A 21,221-nucleotide genomic window follows, 5' to 3' on the forward strand; every position below is an offset into this window, starting at 1 on the left:
TGTGCCTTTCAAGACCTTACTTGTATAATAAATAGGCTTCTACTTGCCATCATCCTTCCAGACAAGGATGAAGGTGATGGTTTCCTTAGTCACCGCTAGATATAAATACAGATTTTGCCCAGTCAAAGGTCTACTGTGTAGGGGTGGCAAGCTTAGGAACTTCTTCATCTCTTCTAAAGCCTTTTGACTTTCATCTGTCCATTTAAAATTCTTAACAGTCTTCAAAGTCTTGAAGAATGATAAGCATATTCTAGCTGAGCAAGGAATTAACCAACCAAGAACTATTATTTAGCAATTTAACTTCTACACCTCATTATTGCTAATAGGTGGTCTTATATCTATGATTGTCATGATTTTCTTAGGATTAGCCTCTATCCCTCTTTGCGAGATCATGAGTAGGAACTTCCTAACTTTAACACTAAAAAACACACTTGTCAAGGTTTAACTTGAACTGGTATTTCTCTATGACGTTGAATGCTTCCTTTAGATCCCTAGCATGACCCTCAGCTGTAGCTAACTTAATGATCATATCATCCACATATACCTCCACAGTTCTGTTGATCTTATCCTTGAACATAGTGTTTACTAATCTTTGGTATGTTTCTCCAGTATTCTTTCTATCAAAAGGCATTACTGTATAATAGAAGGTACATATATCCATGCCAAAAAAGTCTTCTCTTCATCAGACTTAAACGTCTTGATATGATGATACCCTTGAGCAACATCAACGAAGCTATAGACCTTATAACCACTCGTTGAATCCATTAACTAACTAATATTGGGGAGAGGATAGCTATATTTTCGGGCAAGCCTTATTCCATACACACATCCTCCACCTACTATATGTCTTCTTAACTAAAACCATATGCAATACCGAGTTAGAAAATATTACCGGCTTGATGAACCCAGCTTTCAATAGCTTGTTCACTTCTTTAGCTATAGCGATATGCCTTTCATGAGCAGAGTTTCTCTTCTTTTGCTTAATCGGTTTAAAGCCTGGATTGACATTTAACTGATGGGAGATTATAGTTGGATTGACCTAACTATCCTAAAGGTAAGTGATGGGCTCTTTATGCAACCTACACCTAAGGCAGTGGACCTACCGATGCAGTCTAGCACTAATGGCGAGTATCAAGGTCGTATTCCTCGGGAAAGTGAAAGCCCAGAGTTACTCCATTGTTCTTTGTTATATTAACCTAAAATGGATAATGAATAATTTCTAAACTAACTATTAACTACAAGCTAAGTTCCGAGGGAGATGCAGGAGTAATTGATAAATGAAATAATCAAGACAAGAAGACAAACCCAAAGGGAATCTAAACTAGTTGGCAACCGAACAAAAGATAAAGGATCGGTGAGTCTAATTATGCTACCCGTGGATGAATTCTTAACCGAATTCAGTTTCTCTCTCTCGATAACCGAATTCCTAAACCTAATAACCTAAAGTTGGAATCTCTTCCTAACGATTGATTCTTAAATTAGCATTAAGCTTTAATCTGCCTCTATTAAGCTTTGTTAATTCTTAATCCGGCTAGTTAATTATCCTTATCTCTAAGCGATTATTAACCAGTTCTTGTTATTCAAAATTCCAATTGCCAAACGGATTTCTCAATCTCATAAAGCAATCTAAACATCACAATTCACAACGTCTCATGAATAATGCATAATCTTATTAATACTGAAAACAAGAAGAATACAAAACCAACTCAAACAATCCAACAATATAATATCAAGCCAACATAGTAAAGAAATCCCAATGGATTAAATCAATCTAGCTAAACATGTTCATGTTTAAAACAATCTAGGAAATCAATTACAATGAAAGAATAATGAAAATAAAACATGTACACCCTTTTCTCTCGAATTGGATGAACAGCTCCAAATCTAGATCTACACTTTGATTAATCTCCCAAACTGCCTCTTGAATTGCTTCCACTACGGTTTTGCACTCGGAACCTTGCGATTCCGGGATTCTTACTCCCCGCAACTCTCTCTAGTACTCAATAACCGAACCAGCCTCCAAGGCTCTATGTCACTTCTTTTTTTTCCTCTCTCCTCTCCTAAGAAAAATTCATTTTTCTTATATATTCTTCGGCCGGCCGTGTTCAAGGCCGTCTTTGTCGGCTAAACGAAGTCAGGCCGTCTTTGGCTATGGATCTCACCAAGTAGGGTTTCACCACGGCCGTGTTTCTCCTCGTGTTGGCCACCACGGGCCGTGCTGAAGGCTATGGTGGCTACGGAAACCGTGCCCAAAGTGCAAATTTCAAGAATCAAAGCCAATGGTTGAGCACAGCCAGAGTCCAGGCCGTGCTCAATGTATGCATTGCGGGCTCTTGTCCGATCTTGATGAATTCTCGTCCATTTCCGCACGTATTGATCTATAATTGCTTAAACACCGATGATGGTCCTATAAATGTTCCTGAAATGCAAAAGAACAGAAAACACGGGTGATGTGGGAATAAAAGCACAATAATTGCTAAGAACATACGCAATAATATGCAAGCAAATATGTGTAAAACTATGCTCATCAGTAAGCTAGCAAATATGTGCTTTTTCTCTCGGTAAACACTCATTTTATACTTTGTATCACTTGATCGAAAAACTCGGTGTCGACTTAAACTGCTTTAATTGGATGCTGTCCTAAAAAGAACTTTCTTAACTCTCCTATTGGCTTTACTTTTGTCGGACCTTCCACTGTTGGATGCATCAAAGTTTCTACAGTGAGTTCTTGGCATATCCCTTCTAGCGTAGTAAGATAGCAATCCCTCACCATCTTCTAATTACCAAGCATAGTAATGACCCCTCTAGAAGTTAAAATTTTCAACTTTAGATAGTTGATACTTGTGGTTGCCTTTGTTTCCATTAGAATAGGTTGTCCAAAGACTACACTGTATGCGAATGGAATATCGATAAACTTGAAGAAAGTTTGCACTTCTTAATCGATCCTTTAAAAGTTCTATTTGCTTTTTGAGTTTCTTCTTCGAGCTCTACTATTAGCTCGGCTATCCCTAAAGGCTACATTGGCTGGCTACCTAACCCGAGCAATGGAGTTGTGCATGGCTTTAGATTCATCACTCCCCTCCATCCATAGCTTTATAACATTGTAGAGTCATAATGTTAACTACACTTCTATGATCCACAAATAACCTCCTTACCTAGTAGTTTATAATGAATAATAAGACGACTAAAGCATCCTAGTGAAGCATTTCAATTCCTGCTCGATCTTTGATAGGCATCATATTATACATATTTATATGCCCAATTGTTTATATTCTTGTGCATAATTATCTCATTTTATACTAGAATCACCTGTCTTTTGGTTCCTTTCACCTTTTAAGTCATTATCGAAGGACATTGTCTATAATCGAGGGAAATACGCGCAAGTACAGACCAGAAACCATCAAATTGAGCAAGGACTAGCATTTCGAGGTTGAGCACGGCCTAGACTCCGGCCATGCTGAATTGTCAAGTAGCTACCCCAAGAGTGCCATTTTGGCACGGTTTCCATAGTCACCACGGCCCTCGATGGCTCAACACCGGCTAGGGCACGGCTTGGAAGAGGTCAACAAAACTGAATGTGTAGGTTTAGCATGGCCTGGACTCCGCCCATGCTGATTAGCACAGGCTTGACCACGACCGTGCTGAAGGGACTATATAGGCAAAAATGATTTGGTGAATTGGGGTTCGATTTTCTGACTTGATTTCCATTACACAAACTTAAATCATTTGTTTCTAGAACTCAATTGTCGACTTTGGGAGATCAATTTCATCAATTGAAGGAAGGATTACACTTGTTTCAACATTAATTTGAAGATCAAGGCAAGATTTGGGAACATTCAAGAGGCAAATAGGGTTTGCTATTTTGAATTGAAAAATTAGGGTTTCTTATCCAACTTATTAAAGAAAGGTATACATGCCTTTAATTTACTTTTCTAATTTTATTCCTTATTTTGTGATGCTTATTAGTATGAGTAGCTAAATTGTTGAACCCAACTGGGGTTCCTATGTTATTGGATTGATCTTAATGTTATGAGATTTTGATTGTCAATTTTTGATTCTTGATAGGCTACTGATGCAACTTACACCTAAGGCAGTGAATCTATCGATGTGGCCTAGCACTAGTGAGTATCAAGGTCGTATCCTGGAGATCGGGTGAACTTAGAGTTACTACTGTTTGCTATATTATCTAGTCTGAACAACTCAATGAAGTGTTATGCTATAATTGAATATGAACAAACAATTAATCTGAAAGGATAATGGAGCAACACAAGAAGAAAGCAAACCCAAAGGGGACCTAATTGCGATGAAATTACTAAAGGTGATTATCTTGAATACCAAATTGATTATCCGTGCCTGAATCCTAAAATGAACTCGGATCCTCTCTCGAGCTCACCGAATTCCTAACTCTGGGAACTAAATGCAGGAATCTCTTCCTAACAATTAATCTCAGCACAGCATGGAGCTTAGATTCAAGTCTATTAAGAGTTGTTAATCCTTAATCCGGCTAGCCAATTAACCTTATCTCTAAGTGTTATTAACTAGTTCTTGCTTAATCAAGTTTTGACTATTTAACGAATTTCTTAATACCAATCAAATAATCTAAACAACATTTTACTCAACGTCTCAAGTGAAATGAAATTAACTTTTATTATTGATAAGCAAGAAGGTTACAATTTGGTAACTTAATAATAAAAATAAATCAAACAATCCATCAACAATAGAAACCCCAATGGGTTCAAAAGCTCTAGCTACTCATGTTCATAGTTAAAACAAAGTAAGGAACAAATAAGGAAAAGTAAATTGAAAGCATTTACACCCTTCTCTTTCAAGTTGGATGAGAAAATGTAATTTTCCAATTCAAAATCTCAAACCCTAATTTGCCTCTTGAATGCTCCCAAATCTTGTCTTGATCTTCAAATCGATGTTGAAACAAGTGTAATCCTTCCTTCAATTGATGAAATTGATCTCCTAAAGTCGACAATTGAAGTCTAGAAATAAATGAATTGAGTGTGTATAATGGAAATCAAGTCAGAAAATTGAATCACCATTCACCAAATCGAATTTTCCTATATAGTCTGTTCAGCACGGCCATGGTCAAGCCTGTGCTAGTCAATACGGGCGGAGTCCAGGCCGTGCTGAACCTAAGGATACCATTGTGTTGACCTCTTCCAGGTTGTGCCCAAGCTGGTACTGAGCCACCACGGGCAGTGGTGGCTACGGAAACTGTGCCAAAAGGCACTCTTAGAGGGCAGCTAGTTGGGAATTCAGCATGGCCAGAGTCCAGGCCGTGCTCAACCCTCGGGGTGCTAGTCCTTGTCCAATTTGATGGATTCTAGTCCGTAATCATGCGTATTTCCCTCGATTTGTTGATAGTGTCCTTCAAAAATGACCTGAAACGTGAAAGGAAACAAAAGACAGGTGATTCTAGCATAAAACGAGATAATCATGCACAAGAATGTAAACAATCGGGCATGTAAATACGTATAATATGATGCCTATCAAATCATCCCACACTTAAGCGTTTGCTTGTCCTCAAGCAATCAACAACTCACTCTTCAAACAGATACCAAATAACTCAATCAAATACATTGTAGGAAGTCAGCTCAAAACAAATCTCAAAACTCCGTAATGAGTTTTCCTAAAATCCCAAAATCATTAAATCCTTAAGAGAGATAACAAAGTTAATAAAGCTGCTAAAATTAAAATGATAAACCATCCAAACTGAGAATTTGAGAACCATGCCTCACAAGATGTCACTCAAAACACACAAGTGTATATAGGTGAAAGAAGATCGCCAAGCTCTCAACGCAAAAATACAGAAAAAGTGCTTACCATAAGCTTGCTTATAGATCCAATCTCCACTACTGTGAAATAATCAATAATCATGATCAAAGGGTCTTGAGCCAAGTTGTAATGGGGTTAAGGTAGGGTATGGAGAAATATGGAAAGTAGGTTAAAGTTGCTGGAAAATTATGCAGGTAATGCAAGAAAATAGCCAAGGATCAAATGTTGTACCAAAAATGAACACTAAGTTGCTTCAACAATAAGATGATGCTCAAAATGAACTAAAAGAATACTCTTCTCTTTTTTTTCTTCTTTTTTTTGTTCTTTTTATATATACTATGTATATATTACAACAGCTTATGTAGGGGCTGCTGTGGTTATTGACATAAACAATAAGAATGAATAACTCATTTTGGATTGAAGGGAGCATCTACGAAAAATCTAGCAACTTAGTGAATAAATATAAAAAGAATGCAAATTGATCCAAAATGAAATGCGGCATAAACTTACATAATTTCCAGCAACAATGGAAGAAAGAATGGTAAAATGAATAGAAGTGATAAAATGAGTGTCAAAGGTGAATTACAATGAAAGAAAAGGCTAAGGCTCAAAATTGGTTCACTAAGGGAAGAAAAGAAAAGGGTTAGACTTTTGGCCAAATTGTGTAAATCCTAAGTGCCCAAATCATCTCATGACTGTCAAAATTTCATGTAATCTCAAAAGGCATCATAAAGCAAGTTCTAGAAACAAAGATTTTGCACAATGCTCACTACTAAAAAACAAAAGGAGCATAAAAAAATAATGATACCCAAATTGGCTCAAAACCTCACCATTGGAGTGGGTTAAAATTGCATGAATTCTCAAACCAAAGTTTAAACAATCAATCATAATAATAAGCAACAATATTAACAGTGTTCTATATCCAAGATAAAGTAAAATGAAAAAATTAAGGAAAAATACTAGTTTTACCTGGCTCGATTGAAATTAAGAGATTCGTTCATTGCCTTCTTCCAACAAGATTCGATAAAAGCAATAAGGGTATCCATTCAAAAGAGAAAAATCATCAACTACTCGATTGAAACAAAACTCAAGATAATAACAAAATCGGTACCTGCACAAAACTAAGGTACCTAACCCATATTTGAGTATAACACTGTCCACAGTGTTAGAAAGATTAAAACTGGGTAAGCATATGACTCGCACATCATAGTTATTGAAGATCATGCTTAGTTTTCAAATTAGGAAAGCATAATATTCTACTAAAATAGCTTAACATAAAAAGGAAAAATGAAAGGAAATAACATAAAATTAAGCATGCAAAAAGCAAGAAAATAAAATAAAATAAAGAAAATAAAAAGAAAAAGGAAAAAGAAAAGTAGCATAATTTTTTTTCATTACTAGGAGTCTGCTGATGGTGTATCCTCACTGGTTAGATCTGCTAGAAGACGAGGAGCAGGGAAAGTCGCTGAAGGAGGGGGTTGTGGTGGATCAGGGTCCGTGAAGCATCCTGCCAGATTGAACTCCATATCATCGATGAGCCGCTGATTTTGTGCTCTAGCGTCTATCATCTTTTTCATTTGCTCCACTATGAAGCCTATCTAGGTGGCCTTCCTCTCCAACCCGCTCATATCTTGAAATAGTGTTCATTCCGCTTTAGCTGCCTTTTTCTCTTCTCTTGACTGCGAATTGGTATAGTCTTTGCTGCTTGTAGATCGCGGACTCGATCTAGTCGATCATTAAAGCACTAATCTGAGCACTCGATGTCCCTGCAGAATAAGAGGATGAGGCTCTAGATGGAGGCATAAACACTCTATCTGGGTTAGGAATCCTAACATCCGGGATCCCAGCTGATGGATCTTAGGCTTCTCTAGCCGCTGCCTCTCTACCCTCCTTGACTATTGTGTTCACAAGCCTGTACTCTATACCATGTGGATGTCTAGTAGCCGTGATCATCTACATGTTGATCATCTGTCTGATCCCTAGTGGTATTATGTCACTAATAATTGAAAGCTCTGATAGACAATCGTCTAATACATCTAGTCTCTTGGCTAACCTAGTTACGTACGGGCCAAAACAACAATGCATCTTCTTCTAGGCGTCTACTATAAATGATTAGACTTGACGAGCCAACAAATATCCCAAGTCCAACTTCTTCTGATGTTGCATAGCTGATGTGCGTAAAATACACACATCTAAATGGGGTTTTTAAGATCGATTTTATGGATATTTGGACGTGAATCGGTACCAACACTCACCCTATGCGTATGTTTGTGTGCATTAGGTCTAAAAGAAGTCAAAGAATGAAAAAGGAAAGAATTGGAGCATAATTGGACGTCATAGTTGCCGAAACGAGCTAAGTACGAGCATGAGGAAGCTGAACATGGCCGTGTTGGTCTCGACAGGCCAACACGGGACCCAACACGGACGTGTTGGTCATCAAAGAAGAAGTAGATCTTATGGAGCACGGCCACGAGTAACGGCCGGGAACACCGGCCGTGTCACGAACCTGACCGGAGAACCGGCCGTGTTTGAGGCGACATGGGGTATTAATTAAAAGAACGAATAGAGGAAAAAAAAGGAAGGCAGCTAGGGTTAGAACGTCCAAAACTCATCTTTTTCCCTGTCTAAGGGTTTTCTGAGTTGAAACTAAGAGAAAAGGAGACTTGGATCAAGGTTTTACTTGGATTCTCTTCAAAGATCAAAGATTGGCGAGGATTGTCGATTGGTTTCAATCTGAGTAAGAGGAACAAGAATCGATCCAAAATTGGGCACGAGGAATTAGAGCTGTTCACTCTCATCCAAGGGTGTATTCGGGTTCCTCTACCTTTACTCATTTTTTTTTGTAATTGAATTCTTATTGGTTGTGATTATGAACATGATTAGCTAAGCTTATTAACCCATTGGGGTTCTTTATCTAGGGATTTTTGTACTTCAATTTTGAATTGAATGTATTGATTGTCAATATTGGTTTGCAATGGAAGTATTTATTGATTTGTTCTTCATATCTTGTTGAATGATTTTTGAAATTTGAATGATCTTGAGAAAGACGTTTAGGTTTTGGATTGTCCTTTGCAACCTAGAATTGAATTCACCTAGAGATAGGGTTTTCGTTCTACCGGATTGAGAATTAACAACTCTCAATAGTGTTAAATGGTACATAATGCTAATTTGGGTAATTAGAGTTAGGAAGAGATTTCAACCTAATTAATCTAAGTTAAGATGTTAGTGTCCTTGAGAAAGGCATTAATTATATAGAGACTTTCCTATGGAAATTGGATTCAATCAATCAATTCCACCCTTAGTTTCCATTCCTTAGAGACAAGAATTCCCAAAGGGTTATTCTTTTACTTGAATTAATCATTCCCTAGTATACGTAGTTCGACAACAATTAGAGTAGCTATTATTTAATTTAGAAATTATTCATCAACACCATTTATGTTCTGTGATTAGATAATAGAGAAGATTGAGTAGATTTAGGTTCACACGTTCTTTGGGGAATACGACACTTGGTACTCGCCATTAGCTATACTCCACTGATAGGTACACTGCCTTAGGTCATAGTCTTGCTTGACTTAGCACACATCAAGTTTTTGGCGCCGTTGCCGGGGAATGGTTTCTGTGAACTAAGTTGAAATTTTTATATTTGTTAGTCTAGTCATTTCTCTTTTTGTTCATAATTTATTTTCTGTGTATAGTTTTGTTCTTATCCCGTTTGTTGGTGTTGTTGTTCTTTATTATGCTCAGGTAGTTTATGACCAGGAGCTCTAATCCTAATCTTACAGAGCCTTTATCTGAACCCGAGCGCTCTCTTAGATTGCTAAGGAGGCGTGTATGCGAGGCGATGAGGGAGGAGATTGAAGCAGAGATTCACATTCATGAAACTAGTGAGATGGAGAACCATAATGCAAATGGAGGTAATGATGAGAGGACCATGTACGAGTTTGATAGGCCCTCTCTAGCAGGGACGCAAACTGGGATAGTGAGGCCTCACGTGGCGGCCAATAATTTTGAAATAAAGCCAAATGTAATCCAGATGATCCAGAATACGGTGCAATTTGGAGGATTAGCGAGCGAAGATCCGAACGAGCATATCGCCAACTTTTTGGAAATATGTGATACCTTTAAGATTAATGGAGCAACTGATGATGCCATACGGTTGAGGCTGTTTCCTTTTCCTTGAGGATAGAGCGAAAAGATGGTTCTTGATCCTTGCCACCAAAAGCGATCACTACTGGACTTCTTTGGCTGAAAAGTTTTGAATAAGTATTTTCCTCCTGCTAAGGCACTCAAATGCGAAATAACATATCTTCTTTTGTGCAGGGTGAAGGAGAATTGATGTACGAAGCTTGGGAGCGCTTCAAGGACTTGTTAAGGTGTTGCCCACACCATGGTCTTCCTCTCTGGATGCAAGTGCAAACATTCTATAGTGGCATGAATACAACCACTAGACAAATGGTAGATCATTTGCGGGGGAGCTATTAATAGTAAAACACTGAGCAAGCCCAGGGATTTGATAGAAGAGATGGCCACTAACACTTATCGTTGGCAAATTCCACAGGCTAGAGGTCAGGCCGTTGTATATCGGTGGCGAGATCTCTCGGTGACCTTGGCGGCACAAGTGAAGCTACTTTCCAAGCGATTCGGCCGGGATGTAGAATTCTGTGGTGGACCGCATTACAGTGCCAATTGTAATGCGGGAGGTATGTTTGCATCTTCTATGCCTACTAATGTTTCTAACGTTGAGCATGTTGATTATGTAGGTAGGCAGCAGAATAATCCCTACAGTAATACATACAACCCAGGGTGGAGGAATCATCCTAATTTTGGATGGAGGAACTCCAATAACTAAGGGAGCATGCCAAAGCAATTACTTTGAGATCAGGTAAGGAACTTACTAGCTCATTTAAGCCTTTCGCTAATAATGATTCTAATGTGCAGGTGGATGAGTCAGAAAAGAAAGACAAGCCTGAAGAGAAAGAAAAGGGAGCAGTTGAAGAGAAGGAGGATTCAAATAAGATTCCCTTGAGGCCATACCAACCTCCCATTCCATATCCTACAAAACTCAAGCAGGATAAAGTTGATCAGCAATTTGGTAAATTTTTAGATCTTTTTAAACAATTGCGGATTAACTTGCCGTTTTGTTGAAGCTATTTCACAGATGCCAAAGTATGCGAAGTTTTTAAAAGAAATCCTAAGCAACAAGAGGAAGTTAGAGGATTTGGGATTGGTGACTGATGGGTTGCTAATCGTGTTAGCTACAATCTAAAATGCGGTGTACTGTCGATCGATCTAGCAATAATGCGAGTATCAGGTCGTATTCCTCGGGAAAGTGAAAGCCCAGAGTTACTCCATTGTTCTTTGTTATATTAACCTAAAATGGATAATGAATAATTTCTAAACTAACTATTAACTACAAGCTAAGTTCCGAGGGAGATGCAGGAGTAATTGATAAATGAAATAATCAAGACAAGAAGACAAACCCAAAAGGAATCTAAACTAGTTGGCAACCGAACAAAAGATAAAGGATCGGTGAGTCTAATTATGCTACCCGTGGAAGAATTCTTAACCGAATTCGGTTTCTCTCTCGAGATAACCGAATTCCTAAACCTAATAACCTAAAGTTGGAATCTCTTCCTAACGATTGATTCTTAAATTAGCATTAAGCTTTAATCCGCCTCTATTAAGCTTTGTTAATTCTTAATCCGGCTAGTTAATTATCCTTATCTCTAAGTGATTATTAACCAGTTCTTGTTATTCAAAATTCCAATTGCCAAACGGATTTCTCAATCTCATAAAGCAATCTAAACATCACGATTCCACAACGTCTCATGAATAATGCATAATCTTATTAATCACCGAAATAAGAAGAATACAAAACCAACTCAAACAATCCAACAATATAATATCAAGCCAACATAGTAAAGAAATCCCGATGGATTAAATCAGTCTAGCTAAACATGTTCATGTTTAAAACAATCTAGGAAATCAATTACAATGAAAGAATAATGAAAATAAAACATGTACACCCTTTTCTCTCGAATTGGATGAGCGAGCTCTAAATCCGGATCTACACTTTGATTAATCTCTAAACTGCCTCTTGAATTGCTTCCACTACGGTTTTGCACTCGGAACCTTGCGATTCGGGATTCTTACTCCATGACTCTACAGTACTCGATCACATGCGGCCAGAACCGGCCTCCAAGGCTCTATGTCACTTCTTTTTTTCCTCTCCTCTCCTAAGAAAAATTCATTTTTCTTATATATTTAACTTCGATGTAGTGTTCAGGGCCGTGTACAATCAAGTCACAGGCGTCTTTGAAAGCAACAGATCTCGCTGAGTAGGGTTTCCATGGCAGTGTTTCTAGTGTTGGCCACCACGGTAGTGTTGCTCCCCGTGTTATCCACCACGGGCTGTCTTTGAAAAGTACGTGATGGCTATGGAAACCGTGCCCAAAGTGCCAATTTCAAGAATCAAAGCCAATGGTTGAGCACGGCCGGAGTCGAGCCGTGCTTTCGATGTATACGTGCGGGCTCTTGTCCGATCTTGATGAATTCTCGTCCGTTTCGCACGTATTGATCTATAATTGCTTAAACACCGATGGTGGTCCTATAAATGTTCACGAAATGCAAAAGAGCCAGAAAACACAGTCACGGAATAAAAAGCACAATAATTGCTAAGAACATCTTAATAATATACAAAGCAAATATGTAAAACTATGCTCATCGGTGACCTTGAATGCGAATGCTCGGCGGTGTTTGAGGCAAGATTCCGGTCAAGCAGCGACCTAGGGAGTTTTACTATATCTTGTTTGATTGGAGATAAATTGAAATTGCTAGCATTAGTTGATTTGGGAGCTAGCATCAATTCGATGCCTAGTTCATTGTTTGAGGAGTTAGGACTAAGCACTTCTAAGCTAACTCCTACTAGGATGAGTATACAACTAGCGGTAGGTATTAAGTACCCAAAAGGGATTATAGAAGATGTGCTAGTTAAAGTTAACAAATTTATATTTCCTGTGGATTTTGTTGTCATGGATATGAATGGTGAGAGTGATGTCCCATTGATCCTAGGTAGACCATTTTTAGCTACATCTAAAGCTTTGATAGATGTTAGTAGCGGAAAGCTGGAACTTAGGGTAGATGATGAGAGCATTACATTTGATTTGACTAAATCCTCGAGATACCCATATGAGCATGATGGTACCGATTGATTTTATCAATGATATTGTGGAATCTCAATTGCAGGAAATAATGATTGATGATCCTTTCGCAAGTGGCAATGCAAGAAAATGAGGACAATTTATCCAATGAACAAGTGTTGGAGCGGTAGAGCACTTATTAGGCTGGCGATGTTGATGATGAAAAGGACTGATGGTTTTGTTGATCTTGACAGTCGGGGAGTAAAGAAAGTCAAGCCTTCTTTGGAGGAGCCGCCCGTTCTTAAATTGAAAGAGTTGCCGGTAGCACTTAATATATGCCTACCTAGATGAAGCAAACACTTAGGTTATTATTTTCGCCATCTCACACTTTGAGAGGGGAGATGGTGTTGTGTATTTTGAGAAGGTATGCAAAGGCATTTCGCGTATAAGATGGTGACATACCAGGAATAAACCCGAGTTCGCCTTCATAAGATTTTGATGGAGGATGAGTTCAAACCGGTGAGTGCAGCCCACAAGCGGTTGAACCCTCATATGAAAGAGGTGGTTAAAAAGAGGTAATTAAACTTCTTGATGTAGGTTTAATTTACCCTATTTCCCGGCAGTGCTTGGGTGAGTCTGTGCGGTGGTTCCTAAGAAAGGGGGCATGACGGTGGTGAAAATGAAAAGGAGGGCTGATCCTTACCGAAGCAGTAGCGGGCTTTCGGGTTTGCATAGACTACCGACGCTTGAATGACGTAACCCAAAAGGACCACTTTCCCTTTCCTTTTATCGATCAAATGCTTGAGAGGCTTTCAGGCCATAAGTATTACTGTTTCCTTGACGGTTTTTCTGGTTATTTTCAAATTCCCATAGCACTAGAAGACCGAGAGAAGACGACATTCACTTGTCCTTATGGCACATTTGCCTATAGGAGGATGCCGTTTGGCTTGTGTAATGCGCCTGCGACCTTTTAGCGGTGTATGATGGCCATTTTCCATGACATGATAGAGGAGTCGATGGAGGTCTTCATGGATGACTTCTCTGTATTCGGTAACTCTTTTTCCCATTGTTTGAAAAATTTGGAAAGGATGTTAGCTAGGTGTATTGAAGCTAACCTGATGTTGAATTGGCAAAAATGTCATTTTATGGTCCAAGAAGGTATAGTCTTAGGACATAAAGTGTCACATGCAGGGTTGGAAGTAGATAGAGCTAAAGTGGAAGTTATAAGTAAACTACCCCCCCTACTTCGGTTAGGGCTGTTAGAAGTTTCTTAGGGCATGCAGGGTTTTATAGAAGGTTCATTAAGGACTTTTCTAAGAATGCTAGGCCTTTAACTCAATTGCTAGTAAAAGATATACCTTTTGAATTTGATGATGATTGTTTAAGAGCTTTTGAGTTATTAAAGGAAAAACTAACCACGGCTCCCATCATGGTTTCTCCCCGATTGGGAGGCGCCGCCTGAGCTTATGTGCGATGCTAGTGATTTTGTAGTTGGAGCTGTTTTAGGCCAGTGCAAGGAGAAGAAATTCCAACCTATTTACTACGCTAGCAAGACACTTACGGACGCCTAAGAACACTATACAACCACGAGAGAAGAATGCATGGGCGTCGTGTTCGCTTTTGACAAATTCCGTTCCTACCTTGTGTTGTCAAAGACAATTGTTTACACGGATCATTCTGCTTTAAGGTATTTATTTTCAAAGCATGATTCGAAGCCAAGATTGATTCGTTGGGTTCTTCTATTACAGGAATTTGACTTGGAAATTAAGGACAAATGAGGAGCTGAAAATCTTGCAGCAGACCATCTTTCTCGATTAGAGAACCCGCACTTGGAGGAGCTTAATGAGCAAGAGATCGACGACTTCTTCCCGGGATGAGCACTTATGCTCAATGCGGTGGCAAATGATATTCCTTGGTTTTCCGATTATGCAAATTATTTGCTGCAAGGGTACTCCCAAAGGTATAGACGGGCTGAAAAGAAGAAATTCTTTCTTTGACTTGAAGTATTACATTTGGGACGACCCTTCTTGTTTAGAATTTGTGCGGATCAAATTATCGGAGGTGTGTATATGGGAGGAGATCATTCAAATTCTCAAGCATTGTCATGAGGGACCGATTGGTGGACACCAAGCCGCAAATCACTCTGATCCGGAAGGTTATGGATGCTTTGGTTTTTATTGGCCGACTATCTTCCGGGATGCACGAGCTTATGTCCAGTTTGTGATGCATGCCAACGGTCGGTATATTCTGCCCGAGATGAAATGCCCCAACATAGTATACAAGTGTTGGAAATTTTTGATGTTTGGGGCATTGATTTTATAGGTCCTTTTCCTTCTTCGTATGGATGTAAGTATATAATGGTGGTCGTTGAATATTTTTCTAAATGGCACGAGGCTGCAAGCCTTGCCTACTAATGATGCTAGGGTAGTTGTGAGGTTCCTTAAGAGATTATTCTCTAGGTTTGGAACACCTCGAGCATTAATTAGTGATAGGGGAACCCATTCCTGTAATTCTCAACTTGAGAAAGTGCTGAAAAGATATGGATTATCTCAGCGATTCTCCACACCTTATCACCCACAAACGAGTGGGCAAGTAGAAGTTACTAATATGGGACTCAAGCGTATTTTAGAGAAGACTGTAGGAGCCAGCAGGAAAGATTGGACTACAAAGCTAGATGATGCTTTATGGGCATTTAGAACTGCCTATAGGACTTCTACAGGGTTCACTCCCTTTAGGCTTGTGTATGGAAAAGGTTGTCATTTACCTGTGGAGCTAGAACATAAAGCATTATGGGCACTTAAATCATGTAACTTTGATTTGGATACCGCAGGTAGACAAAGGCAATGGCGGATAAATGAGCTAGAGGAGTGGCGTCAACAAGCCTATGAAAATTCAACAATCTACAAGGCGAAGACCAAACAATGGCATGACAAGTGATTGAAAAATTGGAAGGAATTTAACGTAGGAGATAGTGTGTTATTATTTAACTCTCGTCTCTGTTTATTTCCAGGAAAGCTGAAGAGTCGTTGGTCGGGGCCATTCTGACCTGAAGTCTTTCCTTATGGTGCGGTTGAAGTGCATCATCCAGAAAAGGGAAATTTCAAGGTTAATGGGCAGAGGTTGAAGCATTACCTTAGAGGGTCACTGGATGTGGAGGAGCGGGTGAATTTGGTGCTCCATTTCTGATTCAAAGAAAAGAATAAAGTCCAACTTATGACTTTAAAGAAGCTTGTTTCTTTTAATTTCGTTTTAATTCTTTAGTTTTCGTTGTGAACTTAGTTTGATTAGATTTTACAGTTTGTTTTTGGTAAGTTTTATTTATGTTGAGTGTATGAGTTGAGGACTTATTAGTTATGCAGGTGAGAAAGAGTGAGAAAGTGCTGGGAATCGCAACTTTTGCATTTTCTAGAGTTCAACATGGGCGTGTTCGAGACCGTGTTCGTTAACACGCTCTGTGTTCTAATTGAAGAAAATCAAATTAAGATGAACATGTTTACAGTAGGCAACAATGGAATTTATGCCCAACCGTGTCCACAACACGTTCTCGTGTCCAAGACCATGTCAGAAACACGGGCGTGTTCTCAGAAGTGGTAAGTCAGCACGTTTTAATTCGCTTAACGGCGATACGAATGAGTGTTCTGAACACGGCCCTTGTTGGTGAACACGGGCGTGTTCCGTACACTGCCTATATATACCACTTCATTTCAAAATCTCTGAAAATTTTATTCTCCCCTTAGTTTTAGCAATTCTTTCCTCTCTTACTCTCTTATTTCTTATTTCTCATCTCGAAGGCTTTGGATATTACGTTTGTCAAGTAAGTATCCTCCAACTTCATTTTCCATTATTTTATTTTGATATTAGTTCAAATTTATGTTTTCTTTGTGTTCGAATTTGTGTTTCAATTTTTTCTATTTTATTTAATTTATTTCCTTATTTTATTATACGGTGGATGCATTTACATTCATGTTTGTGCTTAATTTTCTTTTATTTTCTGTAATGTAGTTTATATACTTAACTTGCTCATATTTTCCATTTTTATTTTTCACCATTATTTATGATTGTGATTAATTCCTTATTTTTCTCTTTATTATTATTGTCGGCCATTAGCATGTTGGTTTGCCTTGTGATAGATTATGGCAAAGTAAACTCCATATGGATGAATTGCAAATTTAATTGGTTAGCATTGCTTGGCAGTGTTGTAGATTAAATTTTCTTTGCAGGACATTGAGCAGTTTAATTTATCGAGTTAAATCGTTTGGTTTGTTCATTTATGTCGTTATGCTGCCAGAATTTTGTTGATCCTTAGTACTAAAAGTTTCCTTTTTAGGTACCATGTCCACCAGACGAGGATTAGAAGTTTACAGGAGGAGGCAGACCGATGGTTCCTCTTCCTCGCGATCGTCAGGCGCTGTACCGACTAGTTCAGGCCAAATTAGACCACCGCAGCGCCATCGATTCCTACTTTTCCAAGGGCAGCCCACCTTTGAGCAGAGATATCAATCGATGAGGCACAAAGATTTAGGAAAGGGGGCGTGGGATAGGTAGCTGACCTTTGGAGACTATCGGACTTGCAAGCTGATCATGATATGAGGCGCCCCCATTTTAACATTTTTTGACATTGTTGAACCAACGTATAGGGAGTTGACTGTGGGTTGCCAGCACTTTCTTTCCGCAAAGCCGTTGCGGGACTTCCAACAACCGGATGGATTAGTTTCGGACTAGCAAAGTAAACTTTCACGATGAGTGTCTGACAGTTTAGGGTACACTTAGTATGGTGAGGAGGATGTGGTACGGAGGTTCTGATCGCTGTATACACCGCTGGTGTGTCATATCCATGAGATGGTAGAGATTTCGATGACACTAGGGATCTGATGCCGGCCGGTCCAAGGCGTCTAACTTGCTTGAGGGACTGCGGTACTTGCATGCATTGCTGCCTAGGACCATCACTGGCAGAGGAGATAGCGGTGGTGTAGTTACCCAGCCGGACCTGTCTATACTTTACAGCATGCACCAGCACTAGTTTGTCGACATGGGGTACTTATTGGCCAGACAGATCAGTGCCTTCTACAACAACTCAAAGAAGGTATTTTTCTATTTTGGGACTTACATCACTCGACTGGCTAGGAGTTTAGGAGTTTTGGAGGAAGCAATACCACATTTGACAGAGCTAGGGGTGATGGAGACGTTGGGACTTCCCCAAATGGTTAGTATGGGGATGGTGACTCGTAGGCAGGGTCCGCTAGGACCAGGTATAGGCCCGAGGAATGCTCTCTTGGCGGCACTTTCGAGAGGAGTGACACCTTACGAGCTCATGGTACAGGATGTCCCGCCTTGATATTAGGAGTCTTCCTCAGGACCGTCTACTTGACTCCTTCCGGGTCTTCTTGACTGTTTTAGGAGTCTCCCCAATTGAGTTTAGAGGCTGTGAAGTGCGAGGAGGTTGGTGGGGAGGCGGCGGACATTTCATTCGACAAGAGGCTTTTCAGCAGGGATCTTTTACAACGTCGGTGAGGTTGAGCCGGATGATGGCTCGGTTTAAGAGGCGAGGGCTATGCTTGAGGCCCCGATTGAGGCAGGGAGGTAGGTTAGAGGCCTCTATGGCCAATGACATGTTTGATGATATTTTGCTACGGACTTTGCACTGCGTCAGGGTTCAGGCGAGCCATTTGACATCCTACAGCGGATGATCCGGTGGCCCTCCCTCTCCGACCGAGCACCCTTCAACCTGATAGCCTAACGAGCCTCATATTGGTGCTACTCCGCTGATCCGCTCATGTGACACCTTGTCGATCCTCATGGGCGCCACTCCTCACAGGACCCGGCCCAGCGATATACTGCGATGCACCTCTTTTCACTCCCGGAGCCATAATCAGGGCGATAGTTTCTTTTTCCTTTTCATTTCATATATTTTGTACGCGAGGGCGGTGTGTCCTTCAAGTGTGGGGTGGTGATATCAATATATACTTGCTTTCATGTTCTATTATTTTGTATATGAAATTCAGATCCTTTTCTAGTGTATATATCGCATTTCATTTATTCCATCTCAGTTATTTGTTTATTCTTTGTGCAATTTTTTGTAAAATTTTGAAATTTTTTCACTTTGTTTCGATGCTCTTACTGTTGACTTGCTTTTGAAATCCTGTTTATGTTCATGTGATCGGGTAAAACTGATAGTGTTGAGTCTTGCGGAAGAACGTAAGACAATTAGTTTGAGTTTTGCACTAAGTTGCTTTGGTTTATTTAATTCTGTTTTGATGATTTTTGTTTAGAACCTACTCAAAAAGCACACTTGTGAGAAATTAAGCCTCAATTGTAAGCATACACTTTATATGCTTGTATTTATTTCTTGTTGAGAGTGTCGATTACTGTCTTTACCTTTAGAACTTGCTCGGTAATGCTTATGAGGGCCACAAGGAGAGTTTAATACTTTGGTATGATAGAGGCACTTAGGTTTTTCATTCTAGCCAAATAGCCTTCATTTGTTTATTGATTCTGTAGATAACCCCTTCTTTCACCATTTCTTGTATCATATTCCATTACCACTTAGTTTTATTCTGCTTTGGGTTATGATTTTGCACATGAGTTGTTTTATTGGGAATTTTTATCTTGGGAATAGCTTTGGAATCTTGTAGCAGCTTACTTCAATCCAAAAAGAAATTCACTCTATTATGTGAATGTTCTTCCCTTATGAAAAAAAAAAAAAAGAAGAAAAATATAGAAATAGAAGAATAAGAGGGAAAGGTGATGAAAAGAAAGAAAGTAAGTGAGCTAAACATTTTGACTTGATTCTTATTTCCCACCTTGGACTACTGTTCATTGTTTATCCCTTATAATTTTTGTGGCTTGTGTGCATGTCATGTATTTCATTGCAGAACACCATAGGTTCAACTCTGACTAAATTTACCTACCCCTACCTAATCCCCATTACAACCCTTATAAAGACCTCTTGACATGGTTGTTGACTCTCCATAAGTGGTAGGAGTAGGATTTAAGAGCAAGCATATAGTAAGTAAGGCAGTAGTTGATGCATTGAGCGATTAAACACTACCCCTTTAAACACCGTGAGTGATTTAGAGTGAATCTGGTGAGGAGTTGGTTCTAAATAATTTTGTTGAGATAGTATTTTGTGAATCAATAGCATCTTGGTTGTGATACTTGAATTGATTGCTTCGTTTCTTTCTGTTTGACTTACACTTGTTAAGGATATGTGCAGGAGCTTTCTAGTTTGTCTGTCAGTTTAAGTGTTGTCTCTTTGTGGTTTATTTTCCTTATTTTACTTTTGATTGTTTGAGGACAAGCAATGAGCTAAGTGTGGGGTTATTTGATGTGCGTAAAATACACACATCTAAATGGGGTTTTTAAGATCGATTTTATGGATATTTGGATGTGAATCGGTACGACACTCACCCTATCACGTATGTTTGTGTGCATTAGGTCCAAAAGAAGTCAAAGAATGAAAAGGAAGGAATTGGAGCATAATTGGACGTCAAAGCTGCGAAGCAGGCTAAGTACGAGCATGAGGAAGTTGAACATGGCGTGTTGGTCTCACCAGCGTGTTGTACTTACGGTCCTGAGCAACGGCGTGTTACCAATACGGGACCCAACACGGACGTGTTGGTCATCAAAGAAGAAGTAGATCTTATGGAGCATGGCCACGATAACCTGACCCGAGGGCAATGGCCGTGTCACGAACATGGCCGAGACACCCGTGTGTGAAGCTGAGGGGTATTAATTAAAAGAACGAAGAGAGGAAAAAAAATGAAGGCAGCTAGGGTTAGAACGTCCAAAACTCATCTTTTTCCCTGTCTAAGGGTTTTCTGAGTTGAAACTAAGAGAAAAGGAGACTTGGATCAAGGTTTCACTTGGATTCTCTTCGAAGATCAAAGATTGGCGAGGATTGTCGATTGGTTTCAATTCAAGTAAGAGGAACAAGAATCGATCCAAAATTGGGCACGAGAAATTGTAGCTGTTCACTCTCATCCAAGGGTGTATTCGGGTTCCTCTACCTTTACTCATTTTTTTTTTGTAATTGAATTCTTATTGGTTGTGATTATGAACATGATTAGCTAAGCTTATTAACCTATTGGGGTTCTTTATCTAGGGATTTTTGTACTTCAATTTTGAATTGAATGTATTGATTGTCAATATTGGTTTGTAATGGAAGTATTTATTGATTTGTTCTTCATATCTTGTTGAATGATTTTTGAAATTTGAATGATCTTAAGAAAAACGTTTAGGTTTGGATTGTCCTTTGCAACCTAGAATTGAATTCACCTAGAGATAGGGTTTTCGTTCTAC

At 39.3% G+C, this 21,221-nt stretch overlaps 1 non-coding gene across 1 annotated transcript; it reads right to left on the reverse strand.

Moving 5' to 3' along the window:
* Window positions 1-10,066: 10,066 nt before the first annotated feature.
* Window positions 10,067-10,178, reverse strand: LOC112533863. Its single transcript, XR_003078216.2, has one exon. It is a non-coding gene; the product is annotated as a small nucleolar RNA R71 (small nucleolar RNA).
* Window positions 10,179-21,221: the final 11,043 nt, after the last annotated feature.

The sequence above is a fragment of the Ricinus communis genome, chromosome 7 (genome assembly GCF_019578655.1).
Source record: "Ricinus communis isolate WT05 ecotype wild-type chromosome 7, ASM1957865v1, whole genome shotgun sequence".
Classification (NCBI taxonomy): Eukaryota; Viridiplantae; Streptophyta; class Magnoliopsida; order Malpighiales; family Euphorbiaceae; genus Ricinus; species Ricinus communis.